The 20,347-nt window shown below is 48.8% G+C and overlaps 1 protein-coding gene across 1 annotated transcript in view; it reads left to right on the top strand.

Moving 5' to 3' along the window:
• The window catches only part of ZNF438 (zinc finger protein 438), a 440,040-nt gene that overhangs the window by 142,842 nt on the left and 276,851 nt on the right, over positions 1-20,347 (top strand). The window lies entirely within an intron of this gene.

The raw sequence follows: 20,347 nt of genomic DNA, 5'->3' as shown, positions 1-20,347 counted from the left end.
CATCATTCCAAAGTCACCCTCAGTAGAAATGAGGTGTCTCACTGTGGATCAGAGACACCTCCAAACACACTCTGCCTGATTTCCCTCTCCAGCCGGTTCTGGTTTGGCCTACTTTCCCAGCCCCAGTCGACACAGCTCCTGTGGCTATAGCCTGAGAAAGGAAGTGACCCTCTGCGATGAGAGGGGTTCCCTGGTGACATCCAGCCAGCTGGCCACACTGGGGGCCCATCTGGGGCCCACACATGTAGGCCAAGAGAATGTGCCAAGATCAACAATGATAGGATCTTTGCACAGAATTCCTTCATCCTGAGGGGCAATGAGGCTGGAACGAGAGACAAATCTGAACCCAGCTCTGGCTTCAAACATCCTTGGCCAATGGAACCAAACTACATTCAGAGAATAGTCTAGTTCCAGGGACAGAAGAAGAGAAAAAAAGAAGAGCCAGGCCAAGGTCATGGCTGAAAAACTTTGGGTACTTTTGCAACTCAGACTGAAGCAGCTCTAGCAGCTAAAAGGTCAAAGCATCCTATAGATAAGTTCCAAGTGGCTTTGATGCTGGAAAGCGTCTCCTGCCAGAAAGAGCTCCACTGGGATCTGTTGAGCGACAGCTTTTATCTATTTAGCCCCACATATTCCTGGACTTGATTCTTATTCTCTTCTGATTGGCCTTGATGCCATGCTCACTGAAATTAGCAAAAGCAACTCTGAAGGGAAAGAAGAAAACCAACTTGTGTTTGGCAGGTGATAAGATACCTGCCCTAATTGGATCCAGGGCTCTGGACCCGATGTTGCCTGATCTTCCCACATGGCCATGCAACTGGGGAGGAGAAATTCCCATCCAATGACCACGGAGGGGGCTCCCTGGTCTCCCATGGAAGAGACAGCGATGGCTGACTATCATGACCTCGGTGGGGGGTGGGGTGGCTCTCCACCTGCATCTCTAAAGGTCTTCTTCCTGATGGACTTCAAGATACACACAACTGGAGTTCCCATTGTGGCTCAGCAGTTTAAGAACCTGATATGGTCTCTGTGGTGATATGGGTTTGATCCCTGGCCTTATTCAGTGGGTTAAGGATCTGGCATTGCCATGAGCTGTGGTGTAGGTTGCAGATGAGGCTTGGATCCCCCGTGGCTGTGGCTGTGGTGTAGAGTGGCAGCTGAAGCACTCTTTGCCCCCTAGCCTGGGAACTTCCATATGCCACAGTTGCGGCCCTAGGAAGGAAGGAAGGTGGCGGGGGAAGGAAGGAAGGGTGGAAAGATTGTCCTGCCTTTGGAAGGGGAAATATTTGATGGGGCCGGAAATGTGGGAAAAGATTTCTGTTTGTTTAGTGAGAGGAACTGTGCTTTTTGATGTCTGTTTTCACAGAGGGCAGGATAATGGGTCCTCTGGCCAGAGGACCACCTTGGCTACCTGTTGACTGACACTCCTCAGTCAGGTTCATGGTCACGGGAACCCTCCATAACTTGACTGCTAGCTAACTGGTCTGTTCTCACTTTCATATTCTCAATCTCTGCACTGGGGACATACCATTTGTTAGATGTCAGACTCTCTGTGTGCATTTAAAAAAAAAAAAAAAAAAAGACACTTGCCTTTTGTTAGTGCTCTGCTATTCAAAACAAGGACTGAGAAAGTTGGAGGAATTGGAGCTTAGACTTTAACTTTCACAGCAGATGTTTTTGCATTTATTTTCCCCCCAGGAGGAGAGGAAATGCAAATTGTTCATTTGAGCAATTTCCATCCCTTTTGGATGGCCCCCATCCGCTCACTCGCTGTGAAATGTGCAGAGCTCTTCAACCAAATTGTATGGGATCATCTTTCTGAAGGGAGAAAACCTCGTTTGCAGACTTCAAATTAGAGGGCTGCTTTAAAGCAGGCAGCAACCAGAGACTCAGACTACCCCAGTCCCAGCCGACCCGGGGCCCTTAGGGAAAGCAATGCTTGATGCTTAGCGGCTCTGACACCCCAAAGAAGTGGCAGGAGAGTGAATGGCGCTTATAAAAAATGTATACATCATTAGCCGATGGTTTGAAATTTTAAGTCAAGCATCTTTCTTACGCAGTGTACTAGCGAGCAAACTTTCAAAGGCTCCTTCTCTGCCCAGGCCGTGCTCAGGCCAGCTACCTGGTGTCAAGAAAGGGGAAGGGATCCTAATTAGGTTTTCCTTTCCTCCGCGGGAAACTGCCTTCTGCAGTTGAACGGCTGGCGCTCACTTCCTCTGCAAGTTCGGTTTCCCTGGAACGCCGAGGCCAGCAGAAAACTCCGGAAACCGAAACCAGGCAACCTCCAGAGTTCCCAGAGGAAACTGGACCACCCTGATCCTTTCTAAAATGGGTGAAAACTGACCAAATTACAAGTCAGGAAGATGGTCTCCGGGGATTGAGCCTTTCTGAGGTCTCAGCACATTTCCACTGGACGGAGAATGCTGCGACTCAGGGTTTTGGTTTTGCATCCAGATCAGAAAAATATACTCCAGTGCAGTTTTCTCCTTAGGAAGAGAAAGCAAAAGGACCATGACTGTCCCACCATCCCAGGGGCTCCAGGAGAGATGGACAAGGCAGGGTCCTGCTCCCCACTCCTCCTCTGGCTGCCCAGGACTGTCTGTCCCATAACTCTCACTCTCTGTGACCACTCCAGCTGGACAGCCACGTGGCAAACGTTTACCACCAGGCCAGCCTTCCAGAAGCCCAGTCCCATGGAGCTGGATGACAGGGATTTTCAGTTTTTAGCTAGGAAAGTTTCACCGTTTTTCTCCAGTGGCTATAAAGTCCTGACTTCCTTTGTTTCTAATGAAACACACATGCGCAGAGAATGCCCAGCTCCTGCATCTTCCCGCCACGTGAGAGTGTGGCCAGTGGCACCCCCGTCTGCCTTCATGTCACTGATTTGTTGGGCAGTTTTAAACAGGTCATCTAACCTCCCTGTGACCTAAGAGGAACACGAACCTCTTGATGGGTGTCCCATGCTCTTTAAATCTTTGGTGATCTTCAGCAATCCTAAAAATGTTTTTGAGGAGTTCCCTGGTGGCTCAGTTGGTGAAGAAGGATCCAGCATTGTCACTGATTTGGCTCGGGTTCAGTTCCTGGGCCAGGAACTTCTACATGCCCTGGGCCTGGCCAAAAATGAAAAGATGAAAAAGAGAAATGAATAAAAATGTTTTCGAAGCAAAGCCCCTTGTGTCAAAATGCCCATCGGCAGTGACACAACACTTCAGGTCTTTAGAACTAAATTGAATAACTACCAGAAAATCTCTTTGAAAGAAGAGGGAGAAGAATCAAGTAATTGCCTGATCCACACAGTGGGTTGCTTTTTGTTTATTTATGTTTTTGATTTACCTTACACAATGCACTTTATTCTCTCCCCACTTTACCAAGATGTAATTGACGAGGCTCTACCCTTTACATAACCATTGAGTTCAGTTGTGTTTTTTGCTTTTTTTCCCCCCTAATTTGGGAAGCTTTAACACTGTGGGTTCCAAAGCACTAAGGGAGCATAGACTAAGTGACCATTTCCTAGGCCAGCAAAAAGCAGACTAATTTGCCACTCTGTATCTTTTCTGTGCCAGATGTGCATCAGCTCAGCCAGAGGTCTTGGACAGTGGTTGCAGTTGTGCCAGTCCTCTCTCTGCAGATGAGTCGGCATTTAGTTAACCTAAGGTGGTTCCAGATCCATTGGTTGGAAGCGATGTACCTGGAGAAGGAGCTGGACTGCCTCCCCTGGGCTCTCATTAAGTCCATATAAACCCAGGGGGTGGGTAACTCCATTCCTCCATGCACCTCAGCCGGGTGACTCCAGGCTCCAGTCGTAACCACAGGCTGTTCTGCCTCTAGGCTTCCCCTGCTAGTCTGATGGAGGAGCCCTGCCCAGGTGAGAATTCTGCTTCACTGGCTCCTCATCAACCTGGAATCCAGTGGGTCGCTCAGGAAATACAAATTCCCTGTCCCATCTTTTCCCACCAGTCCTCTCCTCCAGCCATCAAGGAGGATGTATTGGAAGACTCTTTTCCAGGTCACAAAAGAGCGAGAGAACAAAGCATTTGAGAAGATCTCTCCCTCTCAATGGTTATGTAAAGGGTAGAGCCTTGTCAATTACATCTTGGTAAAGTGGGGAGAGAATAAAGTGCATTGTGTAAGGTAAATCAAAAACATAAATAAACAAAAAGCAAAAAGGTAGAGCCTATTTCTAAATGTACACGTCCCAAGATGACGATAGAGTGCAGCATTAGGTATTTTGGTAACGATTCCTGTCTGAGTCTAAAAAAACTCATCCGCTCCGTGTGACTCACCCGAAATGTGCTCAAGGCATCTCGTGTTTAATACACTCGGGGGAAAATAGCTCATCCACCTGCTAATGGAAGCCCCCTGAAGTGGTTCCTTGGGGATACAGGGGGGCTATATTGCTGTATCTTCCTGGGAGTGGCTTTTGGCTTCTTTTCTTCTGGAGGAGAAGTGTCTCTCCTGTTCTCGGACACATTGGATCAGGACTGACACCTACTACAGTTCCAATCCCTAGGAACCCTGTCCCCTGAAGGGAACGGTCGCCCCCCTACCCCGCCCCCGCATCAGCGGGTGGGCTCTGTTACTGGAAGGGCAGAGGGAAGAGAGGGTGGCAGGGAGGGGTCTGAAAAGGGACGCCAGCGATGATCCCATGCTGGGCCTGGCCGGGTTCTTTGCAAATCACCACTGAGAAGTCGCTGCTTGGGGTTTCCTCCATCCCTCGTGTCCACAACCCTCGGATGCATGTGGCCTCATCAGGGTACCTGTTGTGTTTTTCCCAGGCTTGCTGATGGCTGTCAGTACTCAGGAGACCCCACCCCCCCCCAAACCAAGAGCTGGCTGCCCGCTAAAGAATCCCTGTTTCCACTGAAGGAGGGACGAAAGCAAAGAGCTATTTGGGGCTGTGTGTGTGCACACACTCTCTTTTTTTAAACTGGTTCGCATTGTTCAAAGAGTCCAAAGGAGGCTTTTGGCTGGAGCGCTGGCCCCCAGGCAGCACACAGCCCCGCACCACATCCTGCCTCTCCACCGCCTCCCCTTCTCTCCCAGCTCCAGAAGCCAAGATGGGAAGACTCTCACGACCCTGTGGCTTGGCTGGGAGGAAGTCTGAACTTGATACAGCTGGCTTTCCTGGGGCCCTCGGCGAACATTGATCCCCGTGTCCCAGCTTCTTTGCTCACCTATTTTTAGTCCCGGGGAGGCGGGCTGCAGACCTTTCTAGGGCTCAGGGCGTTGTCTCTGGCAGGGGCCACGCCAGGGAGGAGACACCTGAGCAGGGAGCCAGGCAGCAGTTAAATGCGGTTTGTTTCAACGTCAAAAGGAAGAGAAATAAACACTGTTCCCCAGCTCCCTCCCTGTCTTCCAAGATCAAAGGGCTGAGTTTTCTCTTCCAACTGAGCAGCAAGCTGGACAGACTGATGGTGGCCTGAGGACATGTGATTTTGTGGTCACACTAAGGAGGCAGAGTGGCAGGAATGTCACACGCAGGACAGCCGCTCACAGAGCCTTTGGGTCACGCTTAGGCGGAGAGCTGCCTCCCCAGCCTGCCCTCTGTCCCCCTGCCACGCAGGCACACCCTCCCCTAACCTTGGAATCACTGATGAGTGGCTGTCACCCTCACCTGAGGAGAAAGTTGAGGGGCAAGGACCAGGTCTGTTCGCTTTGTACTGCATGTGTGCCCGGTGGTCTGTGTGAGAGGGGAGGGGGACACGGCAGTGTGTAGAGTGAGGCAGGGGCAGGGGTTTGGGGCCAGCTTGTGAGGCCTCACAGGTGACCCTATGTAACAGGTACTCAGTGAAAGCACCTGTTTACCAAGCCAGTGAACCAGCAGGTGATAGGCTACAAAAAGTTGTGATGATTGAACGTCAGGAACCAGGGAGTTCCTGGTGTGGCACAGCAGTAACGAACTCAACTAACATCCATAAGGATACAAGTTCAATCCCTGGCCTCGCTCATTGGGTTAAGGATCCAGCGTTGCCATGAGCTGTGGTGTAGGTCGCAGAGGTGGCTCAGATCCTGCATTGCTGTGGCTGAAGCATAGGCCTCAGCTGCAGCTCCAATTCAACCCCTAGCCTAGGAACTTCCATATGCCCTGGGTGCGTCCCTAAAAAGACAAAAAAAAAAAAAAAAAAAAAAAAAAAAAGTGAAGAACTAGCAAATTGCCACCTTTAGAAAACATACCAGTTAATTCCGGTTTCATGTGCACTTATCTAGCTTAGTAGTTTTAAATAAGACTTGCTGAATTGACTCTTTATCAATTCAGGAGGCTTATAGCACCTAAACCTGGGTTGATTAGGCCAATGTTACACGTGCAAACATAAAATATCAAATATACCATCTCTGACTCGTCCCCACTATCAGCCATATTCAGGCAGAATGTCGTATCCAGAATAACTAATTGGATGTGCCAATAGAAATGAAAAAAAAAGGGGGGGGGCCAGAATTCACAAGTTGACAAAGGCCGTGTATGAGACAAACCTTTGCCATTCACTCAAAAATGATATTCCGGGGTTGCTGCTGAGAGTGTCTAGACCATAGAGCTTGGTCACACTTCCTCCAGGTCAGGGCAGAGCTGGAGGGCTGTGCCCTGGGGCTGGGAGAGGGGGCATCGGGGAGCAGCAGACATGCAGAGCAGGTGATGGGGGATGGCAGGGCCCGGCGGGGCCGTGTCCCTTCCAAGGTCTGCTGTCTGCCCCAGCTTTCAGCTGCCCTGTCCCGCCCTCCCACACCGCTAGGTGAAAAGAAGTTGCCCCGCCCCTCACCCTGTTGTCAGAGCCCAGTTCTCCTCGTCCATCTGTCTTCTCCGTGTGGCCGAGTCCCTCCTGCCCATCTCCTCCCTGTGGATGTGACACTTTGCTAAAGGCCGCATTTTGAACTGATTTGGCAACTCCTCAGCCCACAGAAAAGTCATGCTCAAGCCAGTCTCCAGGATCTGGCATTTATGACCTGGGGGGGGTGCCCTGGGCCCCCACATCACTGAGAAGGGGCTAAGACCCTCACAAGTTGCGATTGCAGGGCCAACCCCAGGAGGTAGGGTTTCAGAGCAAGAGACCAGGTAAATTCAGCACAGAGGGTCCCCAACCAGCCTGAGGACAAACCACAGCAGAGATGCCCCCAGCCAGAGTCACCGTGAGAACAGGTGGCCAGTGTAGGCCTGACCCTGTGCCTGGGAGCAGGTCCTTAGGAGCAAGCAGGAGGCTATGAGTCGGATGACGGCTGATCTCGGTCCGCTCCTATCAGCTTGGGCAAAGAGGGGCTCATGGCCCTACTGCCCCAAAAAGGAGCAGAGGGAGCTCCCGCTGTGGCACAAAGGAATCAGCGATGTCTTGGGAGCACTGGGACGTGGGTTCAATCCCTTTCCCGGCACAGTGGGTTAAGGATCCGGCATTGCTGCAGCTGCAGCTTAGGTCATCACTGCAGCTTGGATCTGATCCCTGGCTCAGGACTTCCATATGCTATGGGGTGGCCAAAAATTGGGGGGAAGAAAAGGAGCAAAGTTCTGGGAGGATCACTAAACCCAAGGGTTATAACTGGGGGTGTAAGCAGAATTATCATGAGGGGTTTTTACCTTCAAAATCCACATGCCAGAGCTGACCTGGGAATCTGGGAATTTGTAATCTCGGATGAGTCTGGGGTGAGGCGGGCAGGCACATATGACTTTAGGAGGCAGCTCTGCTGACTCACATACAACAGCCAGGCAGTTTTGAGGCCAGAGACCAAGACCTTTCAAGGTTTTTTTTTTTTTAACTGAAGTATAGTTGATTTACAATGTTGTATTAATTTCTGCTGGTTGGCAAAGTGATTCATGTATATACGTGTGTGTGTATATATAAATAAATTTTGGTTTATCACAGGATATTTAGTATAGTTCCCTCTGCTACACAATCAGACCTTATTGTTTAATCATCCTGTATATCCTATTTGCTTCTGCTACCCCCAAACTCCCAGTCCTTCTTTCCTCCCCACTCCCTTGGCAACCACAAATCTATTCTGTGTGTCTGTGAGTCTGTTTCTGTTTTGTAGATAAGTTCCTTTGTGTCCTATTTTAGATTCCACATATAAGTGATATCATATGGTATTTGTCTTCATCTGTCTGGCTTACTTTACTCACTCTGATAGGCTCTAGGTCTATCCATGTTGCTGCAAATTCATTATTTCATTATTTTTAATGGCTGAGTAATATTCCATTACATATATTACCACATTTTCTTCATTCATTCATCTGTTGATGCACATTTAGGTTGTTTCCATGTCTTGGCTATCGTGAAGAGTGCTGCTATGAACACAGAGGTGCACGGATCTTTTCGAGTTGTAGTTTTGTCTGGATGTATGCCCAGAAGGGGATTGCTGGATCGTATGTTAACTCGATTTTTAGTTCAGAGTCCATGCCTTTTCACCTTGCACTTTGTAAGTTCCTGTTACATAACAGACATAAAATAATATTTGTTGATTGACTGAATGAATGACTATGTGACTTCATGAACAAACACTCCTGGGGACTAAAAGAAGTGTTGGTGACGCCAACAAATACAGGGAAAGAAGGCAGCTTCCCATGATGGATTTTAGCTCCAGTTGTAAGTAAGCCTTCCAGTTACCCGCACAGAACAACAGCTAAATATGACAATGTTAATGTGTGTTTTATTGACTCATGTGGTTCAGTAGTATATGGTTTTACTGAATGAGGCGAGGGTTTGTATGAACATTGCAGACGAGAGCATAAAATGAAAGAAGGCGCTCCACCTAACTCACAATTAATTGTATAATCTGAGGCTTAATTCTGGCTCTGGAAACAATAGGAACCATAATTACATGTCTCAAGCCCAAAATGGAATCCCACAAGTGTTTGACAAGGAGAACATAAGGATGATGGAGTGGTTTACCCATCAGCTTGACCACAGGGCAAGCCTGGTGAGTCACGCTTTCAGGCTGGGCTAGGGTTTCTCATTACCCTCCATTCTTCCACAGTGAAGCGATGGGGCTGGGGCCACTTGATGGATGTGACTCTGCTTGTGAATTCAGGCTGGCCTGCTGTCTTCATGGATCTGACCGGGACTGAGAATAGCCATGCAAATGAACGTGGGCTGGGGAGCCAGGAAAAATGAATCCAGGCCTGAATGCAATCAAGTAGAAGGTGTCACAGGGCAAACAAAGAGGGAACTCTGACTGGAGCCAGGAGTGCTGTCTTACAGGTTTCTCTAGCTCACCACCTGGCGATTTTTTTTTTCCTTTTGTCACTAGAAAACTCACAAAATGTAAGATGAGCTGGTGGATGTCTTTCCAGAGATGTTGGGGATGAGGAAAAAAGTTCATGTTGAAAGTGGAATTCAGGCCAGCAGAGAGGGCTTCTCTGGCATCAGATCTGCGGTGGCCTCCAGGCCGGCCCCTTGTCTTGATGTCAGCACCCGCCGTGCCTGGACAGCGCTCGCCACACCTGGGTGTTTCATTCCCTGGTTTTAGGATGTGTGTCCATCTTGCCCGTTGGATCAAAGTTCCAGGAGGCTAAGAATCATGTCTGTCTTGCCCACCTCTGATTCCCAGTGAGTGGCACGGCCATGCGACAGACACTCATTGCATGAAGAGTGCCCACAGAGGCCGGTGATCCTGCCCAGCCTTCGCCTAACAGGAGCCAGCTCTAGAGTTAGCTGCCCACCTTGGCCCATGGTCCTCCAGGTGTCTGTGGTTCCCAGAACCCCCCACTGGCCAGCAGCTCTCCCATCCTCTCCTGCTTGGGTCCAGGAGGCCTTGAACACCCAGCAGGTGTTCTTTTATCCACCCTGCCAAGATGCCTGGGGAAACGGCATCCTGAGGAATAGAGGCAGAATATGAGGAGCACAGGCAAGCTGGAGAAGGAAAGACAGGGGCTGGATCCAGAGAGGAGACGAAAGAAAGAGAGCCAGGTCTCAGCCTGGGGGCCCAGTGGGGCTGGAGGTGGAGGGAAAGGCATCAGCAAAAATGTGGAGATGGGGAGTTCCCATTGGCTCAGCAAAAATGAATCTGGCTAGTATCCATGAGGATGCAGGTTCGATCCCTGGACTCGCTCTGTGGGTTAAGGATCCAACGTTGCCATGAGCTGTGGTATTTGTTGCAGATGTGTCTGGTATCTGGCATCGCTGTGGTTGTGGCATAGGCCAGCAGCTGCCACTCTGATTGGACCGCTAGCCTGGGAACCTCCATATACCACAGATGCAGCCCTAAAAAGACAGAAAAAAAAATATGGAGATGGAGATCTGGGCACAGTGGCACCCCGTTTCACAGGCTTCCACTTCGCTGCCTTCGGTAGGAGCAATAGCCATAAGACGTATTGATTAAACTCTCACTATGTGTATTGGGCCGTGGGAATGACTAACCCATGCTAGGAACAGGTCATTCTCAGAGGTCGGCGAGGTGAGGATTTGATGGCCAGGATGGTCTTATTGCTAGAAAACTGGGGCTGTCCCAATTCTCTGCCCGTCAGCCTCCCTCCCATGAGGTTTGATTGTGTGCAATGGCCCATGGGGGAACCCTCATAATAGCACCCAAGGAACAAGGGCAGGATGGAAACCCAAACACACTTCACTGTTCTCACCCAGCGCCCCTGACAGAGCGCTCACTGGCTGAGTTGGACTGGAGCCTGCAGTCCATACTGAAGGCCACACAGACATAATCCAGCACAGAGACCTCCTCCCCCACCAAAAAATGTAAATGATGGGATTGACAAACGGAGAATAGATGTAGGACTTGGGGTTGCCAAGCGGGAGGGGAGGTGGAGGAGGAATTCAGTGAGAGTTTGGGGTTAACATATGCAAACTTGAATCTCTAGGATAGATAAACAACAAGCTCCTGGAGTTCCTGTTGTGGCTGAGCAGGTTAAGACTTGAACATCGTGTCCATGAGGACACAGGTTCGATCCCTGGGTTAAGGATCTGGTGTTGCAGCACACTGCAGTGTAGATCACAGAGGCAGCTCGGACGGACGTTGCCATGGCTCTGGTGTAGGCCAGCAGCTGCATCTCTAATTTGACCCCTAGCCTGGGAACTTCCATATGCTGCAGGGGCGGCCATAAAAAGAAAAAAACAAAGAAGGTGCTACTGTATATTCAGTATCCTGTGATATACATAGTGGATATGAGAAAGAATGTACGTATAACTGCTATACTTTACTGTGTAGCAGAAATTAATACAACATGGTCAATCAACTAAATTTCAATCTCAAAAATTAAAAAAAAAAAAAAGGAGTTCCCGTCGTGGCACGGTGGTTAGCGAATCCGACTGGGAACCATGAGGTTGTCAGTTCGATCCCTGCCCTTGCTCAGTGGGTGGACGATCCGGTGTTGCCGTGAGCTGTGGTGTAGGATCCCGCGTTGCTGTGGCTCTGGCGTAGGCCGGCGACTACAGCTCCGATTCGACCCCTAGCCTGGGAACCTCCATATGCCGCGGGAGCGGCGCAAGAAATAGCAAAAAGACAAAAAAAATAAAAATAAAATAAATAAATAAATAAAAAGTCTGTAGGAAAGAGAACAAATACGTGAGGGCAGGACTGGGCAGGACTGGCCTAACTGATGAAGCCAGCAGTGTCCCAGATGATGTGCATCCAAGGGAGGCCACTGCCTGGATCTGTGCCCTCAAGTGACGGTGGCCTCCGAGTGTCACCACGCTGAGCAGCCCTTCCTCGGAGAAGAAAGATGTCTCACAAAGAAGGGGCCAGGCCAAGATGTAGGTAAATGGGCAGAAGCATGAAGACAAGGGCGGGAAGTCACCTTGCCCTCGTGCAGTCATAGTAATGAAAATGATGACAGTGATGATAATACATATTTAGGAGTTATTCTCTCCAGAGCGCATTTAAATGTACTGTTTAATCTTCATAACGATCATGTTGCTAGCTGTCATTTGCTTTGAGATAAGCAGGCTGCTTTAGTGACTTACCCAAGACCACAAAGCCAGTCAGCAGCAGAGGCAGAACTCAGGACCAAGAGGGCAAATCCCACCATTCGTCTCTCTGTCCACCACGTGGTAACAGAATTAACCTCGCTGGAGAATGTGAGTTGGACATAGGGGCGGACCTGAGACTGTATCAGTCATCTCAGCCCAGCCCTCCCCTTCCTATGCTGGTCCTTCTCAGCATCTTCTTTGCTGATTCCCTAGAGGAAATTCTCTATATGGTCATGTCTTTTCCAGTTTACAGTTACGCATGACTTAAAATCTTTCCAATAATGGACAAATCCTTAGAGGTTAGTCAGTTAGTCTAGGATTTATGGCAACGAGCACCATCTAAATATATTGGCAACTTATTATAAATAAAATTGCATGTCTAGGTGCCAGACTAGACAAAGCAATGAGCTGGACCTCGGATTATGGTTATTTGTTACAACAAAAAGATGTCATTTCAAATTATTGAGAGAAAAACATGGATTGCATAATAAATGATGATAACATAACTGCCGAGTTAAAAGAAAATTTGGTTGGATCTTTACCCCTTACCATCAACATGTAGATGCATCAAATATTTAAATACTTGAAAAAATAAAACCACAAATGTACTGGATAAAGCATACTTGTATAGGAAGGGATTTTTCACCCCAAGACGATATTGATACAACACATAATTTTCAATTTCATGTAGCAGAAAATTATGAATACCATTTAAAGAGAAATAATAAATTGGGAAAAAATTGCAAACTACCTAACAGACTAAGGGTTAATATCTTCGTTATACACAAAGCTCCTACAAATCAATAAAAGGAAACAAATAGCCCAATAAAAATGGGTAAGGATACCCGTAGGCTTTTCAGCAAAGAAGAAAGACCAAACATGTCAAAATATACTCAAGCCTTAATAACAAGTATAGTTACTGAAATAATGATACTGTTATCTGTGTTTGTGAATGTGTATGTATATGCAGATTTGCCTATTAAATAGAAGAAAGAGACTGGGGAAGAAAAACATTCTGGAAAATGTGTCCTTATGCACTGGTAGTTAGGACGGAAACTGGCATAACTCAACTGGAAAGTCTAGTCATACACACCCAAATTTTGAATATACACACTCTTAGGCATTCCCTTCATGGCTCAGCAGTTAATGAACCCAACTAGGATCCATGAGGATGAGGGTTCGATCTCTGGCCTTGATCAGTGGGTTAAGGATCTGGCCACGAGCCGCGGCGTAGGTCACAGACGAGGCTCAGATCCCATGTTGCTATAGCTATGGCATAGGCTGGCGACTACCGCCCCAATGCAACCCCTAGCCTGGGAACCTCCATATACTGCAGGTGCAGCCTGAAAAAGCAAAAAAACATATATGTGTGTATGTGTGTGTATACACACTCTTAGCCCAAGAATTCCAATTCAAAGTATTTATTTTTATTATGCATGTATCATAAAATACGTGTACTGTACAGCTTACCATTTTAACCATTTAAAAGTGTGCCGTTCAGGGGCATTAAGTGCATTCACATTGTTGCACAACCATCACCACCATCCATCTGCAAGACTTTTTTCTCTTCCCCAGTTGAAACTCTGCACCCAGTAAACACTCCCCATTCTCCCTGCCCCCAGCCCCTGGCAGTCAGCCCTACTTTCTGACTCCAAGAATTTGACTGCTAAATTTATCTTAAGATAAATTTATCTTAAGAAAATTGTATAAGAGCAACATAGACATGCATGAAAGATGTATTTATTCAAAAAAACATCTTCTGGAGTTCCCTCTGTGGCACGATAGGATTGGCAGTGTCTCTGAAGCCCTGGGATACAGGTACGATCCCAGGCCTGGCACAGCAGGTTAAGGATCCAGCATTGCCACAGCTGTGGCATAGGTTACAACTGAGGCTCAGATCTGATCCCTGGCAGGGGAACTCCATATGCCACAGGGGCGGCCCTCTCCCCCAAAAACAAATCTCCTGAGGACTTACCATATATGTCAAATAATAAGCAAGATAGGAGTTCCGGTCGTGGCACAGAGGAACCATGAGGTTGCGGGTTCAATCCCTGGCCTCACTCAGTGGGTTAAGGATCCAGCATTGCCGTGAGCTGTGGTGTAGGTCACAGATGCAGCTCGGATCTGGCGTTGCTGTGGCTCTGGCGTAGGCTGGTGGCAACAGCTCCTATTAGACTCCTAGCCTGGGAATCTCTGTATGCCGCAGGTGCGGCCCTAAAAAGACAAAAGACACAAAAATTAAAATAAAATAAAAATAATAAGCAAGATAGACCAGGTTAACTGACTTAACACACAAGTGATAGAGAAGGGAGGCCACGAACAACTGTGTAAGGAATAGAGCATTAAATTGCCATACGAACTTGGAAGAAAAGAAACAGGCTTATGTAATAGCGATGGGGGGCCAGTACTTTAGATAGGGCAGTAAGAAAAAAATTCTCTCAAGTACTATGTACAACAGCAAACAAATTAGAATAAACATCCAAGCAGCATCCTTGCTCAGGCAGAGAGCTGTCTGGCTAGATGTCAGCACATGACAGCATATTACAGACTGCAAGAGCCTTTCTCAGATCTAACTCCATGAATTCAACGGCCTTCTGTAGAGTATTTTCCTGGAGGGAAAGGGAGAGCGTTTCCAACATTTGGGGGTCGAAAATAATTTAGCAGGGGTCCCTGCCAAGGCTGCTTTATTCTGAGAAGGAATGTGCGGGTGACAGCTTCCATGTTTGATGGTCAGCCCCTCCTCAAACTGTAAAAGAACAGCAGGCTGATCTGCATCTTCTTTCCATGGTTTTGTCCTGGCGGGCAGAGCAACCCTGGGAAAAAAATGACAGTGTGTGCACGGAAAACATACTCCTCCTCTTTTCTTGCGTGCCTGACATGCTGGAGGGCAAGCGTGAAGAACATGGCATGGCTTCGATGGTCTCCATCATTGAGCGGTAATACACGGACAATTGAAAGAGCATCAAGGGCCTGGGCTGCCAGGAGCCCAGGCAGGAAATTCAAGGGTAACATAACACTTCGCTGTTAAGTAACGCCATTGGAATAAAAGCATGTTTGGGATGACTTTTGGCTTTAACATGGAACTTCTGTTTCATTTGCTTCCAGAAAGAACACCCGATGTCCGCCCCCCTTTAAGTTCTTAACTTGTATCTCAAAAATTTTTGTAGCTGTATAAATAGGATGTATACGCACTGGCCTTGAATTAAAGCGCTATGTCACAGAACAGGCTGAAAAAACAGATCCAGTCCAGGACCTACATTTTTCCGCTAAGGACTCCAAGACAGCAGCTTCGGAAACCGGAAACATCCAACGCAAGTCACAGATTAGAGACCTCATGCCCCTACCTATTAGCTGTGTGACCTTGGGTGGATTCTTTGACCTCAGAGCCTGTAAAAGAGGAATAACAATAGTACCCACTCAGAGGGATTTTGTGAGGATCAAATGCAAGAACAGGAAAGTCTCCGAGCTTCCTTTCCTGGACTTCATAACAGAGTTGGGCATGATTGCCACAGAGTAGAAAAAGACGAAAGTGGAAAACCCAAATTTATTTTTGTCTGAATAACTTGGACATGGGTTGACTGATTTTCCCTGTTGGTTTTAAGTCATGTTCCTCCAGTGCTGCCTCCTGGGCTGAGCTTCCGCATGATTCAAGCACCATTTTCAGTTTCAAAGGGCCTTAGATCAACAGAATCATCTCTAGATAACCGAGGATGGTGCCTCAGACTCTGACCCATGGGAGAAACTGGTGAAGGAGCTGCCGATGTTTAGCTGGGAGAAGACGCTGGGGAGACATTCGAGCTGCCTCCAAACAGCTGAAGGTTAATATCATGTAGGAGAAAAATTAGGTTTCTTCTACCTGGCTCCCTAAGTGGAGACAGATTTCAGCTTTATACACAGAAAACTTTTTTTTTTTTTTTTTTTTTAAAGAGATCAGATCATCAAGGAAAGATGCTATCTTCTAATGCAGGGAATTCCAGAGGGGTCCTGTCAGGGAATAGCTATTCACTCCCTGGGAGTCATCCAGGAAATTCTGCATCAGAAAAGGGCAGGATGATAAGCCCTTTCTTTCCAGGACACAGAGGCTGCAATGCAGGTAGCTGCACGGATGCAACCTTTTGTTGCAGGAACTCAAGGCCAGAACAGCCCTGGGAGGTGTAAAGCACACTGGAGCACACCAAATGGCACTTTCCTGCGAACTTGAACCTTCTACAACAAAAGAATGTCATGCCACTTGGGGCGGGGGTGCGAAGGGCCTTTAACTGCTGCAAAGGAAAACTTTCATAGTTTAGTGGATCATATTTTACAGGTTCCTGTGGACACAGGGGCCAAATGAAACTCAACCACGATCTCAGGCATCAAATTACACTTCACTTTTACCTTTTCCCCCTGTGATTCTGACATAAGTGATTAAAAATGAACCCAGACCTTTGACCTACCCATTTGGATTTGGGGTTGGGTTTTTTTTTTTTTTTTTTTTTTTCCTTTTTTCTATTCACCTGCAAACCTCCGCTGGTCCTTTTCTAGAGCCTTGGTCAACTGCTTTCAACAGCTAAACATTAAAGCCACCGGGTGAATAAACAGGAAGCTGGTGTTTAGGTGGGAGTTCCTAGGAATTTTATACCACTGACCACAGAGGCCAAGAGAGAAAGGAAATGGGAAAAACAGTGTAAATACCTGGGTGACTAATGACAGCACAGCTCAGCTGGCTTTTCTGAACACTTAACAGGAAGTCTCTTCCAGGGAAAACACCCTGAAAATTTTTAAGGACCCCGCGTGGCACCAAAAGGCCAGATCAGGGTGTTTGCACGAGGCTGGTGACGACGCAGAAAGACTGCCTATTTCTTCTAGACGCTGACTCTATTTGCATGCGTGGTGCACACGCTGGCTGAGCGCCTGGGCTCCAGGCCTGGGATTGCAAAGGATCGGAGGGCCACCCCCTTCCCGGTTCACACGGAGAGCGCCTAAGAGGATTTAGAATCAAGTGGGCACGTTTGCAAGCCTCGTTGTGAAGAGGCAGCTGGAGCGCGGCGGCCGGCCAGGCGCAGCCCCCCGCGCCCCGGGGCTGCATTGTCCTCCGAGGGGCCGCCGCCGGGGCTCCTTTGTGCGCGGGGCCGGCCCTCCCCGCCGGCCCGATCCCCTCGGGCCCCCTCTCCGCCCCCCCACGCAGACGGCTCCCTCCGGCCGCAGACCCGCCGGCTGCCGCGGTCCCCACGCGGAGGAGCGGGCAGGGCGGCGGGCGGGCCATCTGCACCGAGACTGACAGCGGCCCCGGAAGGTCAGCGCCCCCGCGATCGCCGCCTGAACAGCAGGCCACCCAGGCCTCCCAGCAACACAGGGACATCTGCTCCCCTTCATTTAGAGCCCGGGTTCCGATTTCACCAGAGCCCCCAGCTCCCCGCCGGCTCTGGGAGGGGGCCGGCAGGGGCCAAGCAGACGCGCCGCCCGTCCGCCCCCCACCAGTTCCCCAGATCTGGGGCCGAGCAGCTGAGTCCGGCGTGGCAGGGGCTGGGGGGGGGGTCGCCCACGTGACCCAAGTGACGTCGTGTAGTGCGGAGAAGCCAGGGCCGAGGGGGCGCGCGGGTGCATCCAGGGTCTGCGGGGGGATTGGACCGGACCCGGCCCTGCAAGGAGGAAGCTGGCAACCCGTGGCCCCCCCCTTCTCGGGACAGGCGGTTTGGAGGCTCTTGAACCTTTGCTGCGCAGAACCAGTGAATGCGCGGGAAAATTTGTTGCGAGAAGAGCGAGGAATCCAGCTTTACCTTTCTGCTGTTTTAAAGCCAGCAGACAAGGCCGGCATCGTCCCTGCACCGTAGACCTCCAGCCTTTTCTGTTTTCATCCAGAAGGATGAAAGAAAGACCTGCATTTCCGTTGAGTTTTCACCACTAGGTCTTCAGCTCCCTGAACACACACATTGCATCTTATTCATCATTTGCCTCCCCAGCCTCACACCAATGTTTGGACGCTAAATTAATGTGTGAAGGGGATGGGGGCTGGTTATTCCTGAGACCCTTGAGTGTAACTGCTGTCCTTTTTATTTGACAAAATCCATGACATCTGGAGAAGGAACTTGTGGATGCAGCGAGGTGTTGGTTCAGTGCTTTGCCTTCTCTTTCCTTCTTTCCTGCCCTTCTTCCCTTCATAGACATTTCATGGCCTGTGAACCAGATAGCAGTGGGTTAGACAGACTGGGAGGATAAAGAAACAGGACTCAAGGGGGGGCCAATTTGCCAGGGATGCTGTGTAGACGTAAACAGCTAACCAGGACTCTGGGTGATAAGAGCTGTTGACAGGAATTGAGGGTGGGGGGTCCTCAAAGCTACCTGTACAGGGGGAAGGCATCTAAGTAGAGGAAGCAGGGGCAGAAGCTCACCAGGAGAAGGTCCCTGCTGATGAGGGTGCCTCTGTTTGGATTCCCCCCAAATGGGTTTACCTCCTGTTCATTCTTTTTTTTGGGGGGGGGGGCACCCCACGGCATACGGAGTTCCCAGGCCAGGGATCAGATAGATCCGAGCCACAGTTGCAACCTATATCACAAGTGTGGCGGTGACAGATGCTTTATCCCACTGTGTGGGCCAGTGCTGAGACCTGAGTCCCAGCTCCAGAGATGCTGCAGATCCTGTTGTGCCCCAGTGGGAACTCCTCTCCTATTTATTCTTTAGGCCTCACATGAAGTATCACTTCTACGGTGATAAGATAAGGTCTTCCTATTTTATTTATTTATTTATTTTGTCTTTTGTCCTTTTTAGGGCCGCACCTGTGGCATATGGAGGTTCCCAGGGTAGGGGTAGAATAGGAGCTGTAGGCACCAGTCTATGCCACAGTCACACCAACGCCAGATCCTTAACCCACTGAGTGAGGCATGGATCGAACCCACAACCTCGTGGTTCCTAGTCAGATTCATTTCCTCTGTGCCATGACGGGAGCTCCCACATAAGGTCTTTCTATTCAGTGTTCCTGTAGCACCTGGCAGTTTTTTTTTTTTCTTCAATACTCATGACAGGTCCAATTGGGCAACATTCATCGTCCCTATTCCACTCTGAACTTCCAGAGGCAGAAACCACCTTTCTGTTCATGGACAGTCTCCACACTCAGCCCAGTGCCTGTCCCGTGGGGTTCCCTAAATATCTGGTGGCCTGATGAGTAATCAGACTTTCCTTAAGTTAATGCGAAACTGGTTCCTACAGTTTCTGTTTTGGATGTGAGGTCAGGCTGCGACCACTCCACTCCAGGTATCCCCCTTCCCCCCCACCGGGGGGAACCACCTGGAACAGAGTGGCCTTGATTCAGAATGTATTGTTTTGTGGTTTTTCTGCAGCTCGGTGATTTCAGAACTGTCTTCTGCAGAAACATGAGGCGTTAGATGCTCCTCAGAAAGGGACACCATCACGAAATATGTCTGAGGAAAGGAGTTGAGCCAAACAGGTTTCTGAACTGCAAGGATTTCACAGCCTTGGTTCACCTCGTGCAGGGTCCTCACCAGGAGCATCTAATAACACTTTGCAACCAGCGGGGGTGTGGATGAAATGAAATGGTGATTTTGCGGCACCATTTTCCCCACATCCTCCTGGGCCCCCGGAGGTGGAAGGACCAGCCACAGGGAGAGCTGAGCAGCAATAATTTGTGCCCATCTGGGCTCCTCTTTGCTACATCCTGTGACAGTTCCTTGTTTTTTGACGGTAAGGAGAGAATTATGATGTCAATGAAAGAGGCTGGCCTTGGTGGCTGGTGCTCTGTGACTTTGGAAGACTTCCTTAGCCTCTCTGTGCCTCAGGCACTTTATTTGTGATAAGAAATAAGAGTATTGAACTTACATGCTGTTGTTATAATTTTAAAAACTCTTGTATATACAGTTGACCCTTGAAAACCATGAGTTTAAACTACGAGGGCCCACTGAATTGCAAATTTTTTTTACAATAAATACAGTTAACTCGTGGTCATCAGTTGGTTGAGCCATGGATATGGAGGAACCACAGATAAAGAAGGCCCAGTGTAAAGCACACCCGGATTTTCCAGGAGGGTCAGGGCCCCAACCCCCTGGGTTGTTCACAGGTGACCTGTATTGAGAATTCTCATGATAGGCATACACTTGATTTAAATGCTAATAACTGATTAGTTAGACATTGAATATCCATCCAGCCTCTAATAGGCTAATGTAACTAGATAAGTTGCTAGTCAATAGAGCAGGTCACAGAGGACTAGGGCCTGAGAGGTGAGCTTTTCTCCACCTGCTGTCTTTGGAGTTCAAGTGATGCCTTCTGTCATCGTTGCTCTTCCAGCCAGCAGCATCATTGCTCTTTTTTAAAAAGTTTTTTAAATTTTTAACTTTTTTGAGATTAAAAAAAAAATCTGTAGGAGTTCTCATCTCGGCTCAGTGGTAACGAACCTGACTCGTACCCATGAGGACGCGGGTTCAACCCTGACCTCGCTCAGTCAGTTAAGGATACAG

This window comes from Sus scrofa, chromosome 10, assembly GCF_000003025.6.
Source record: "Sus scrofa isolate TJ Tabasco breed Duroc chromosome 10, Sscrofa11.1, whole genome shotgun sequence".
In the NCBI taxonomy this organism is placed as follows: Eukaryota; Metazoa; Chordata; class Mammalia; order Artiodactyla; family Suidae; genus Sus; species Sus scrofa.
This window is presented reverse-complemented; position numbering and strand designations above follow the sequence as displayed.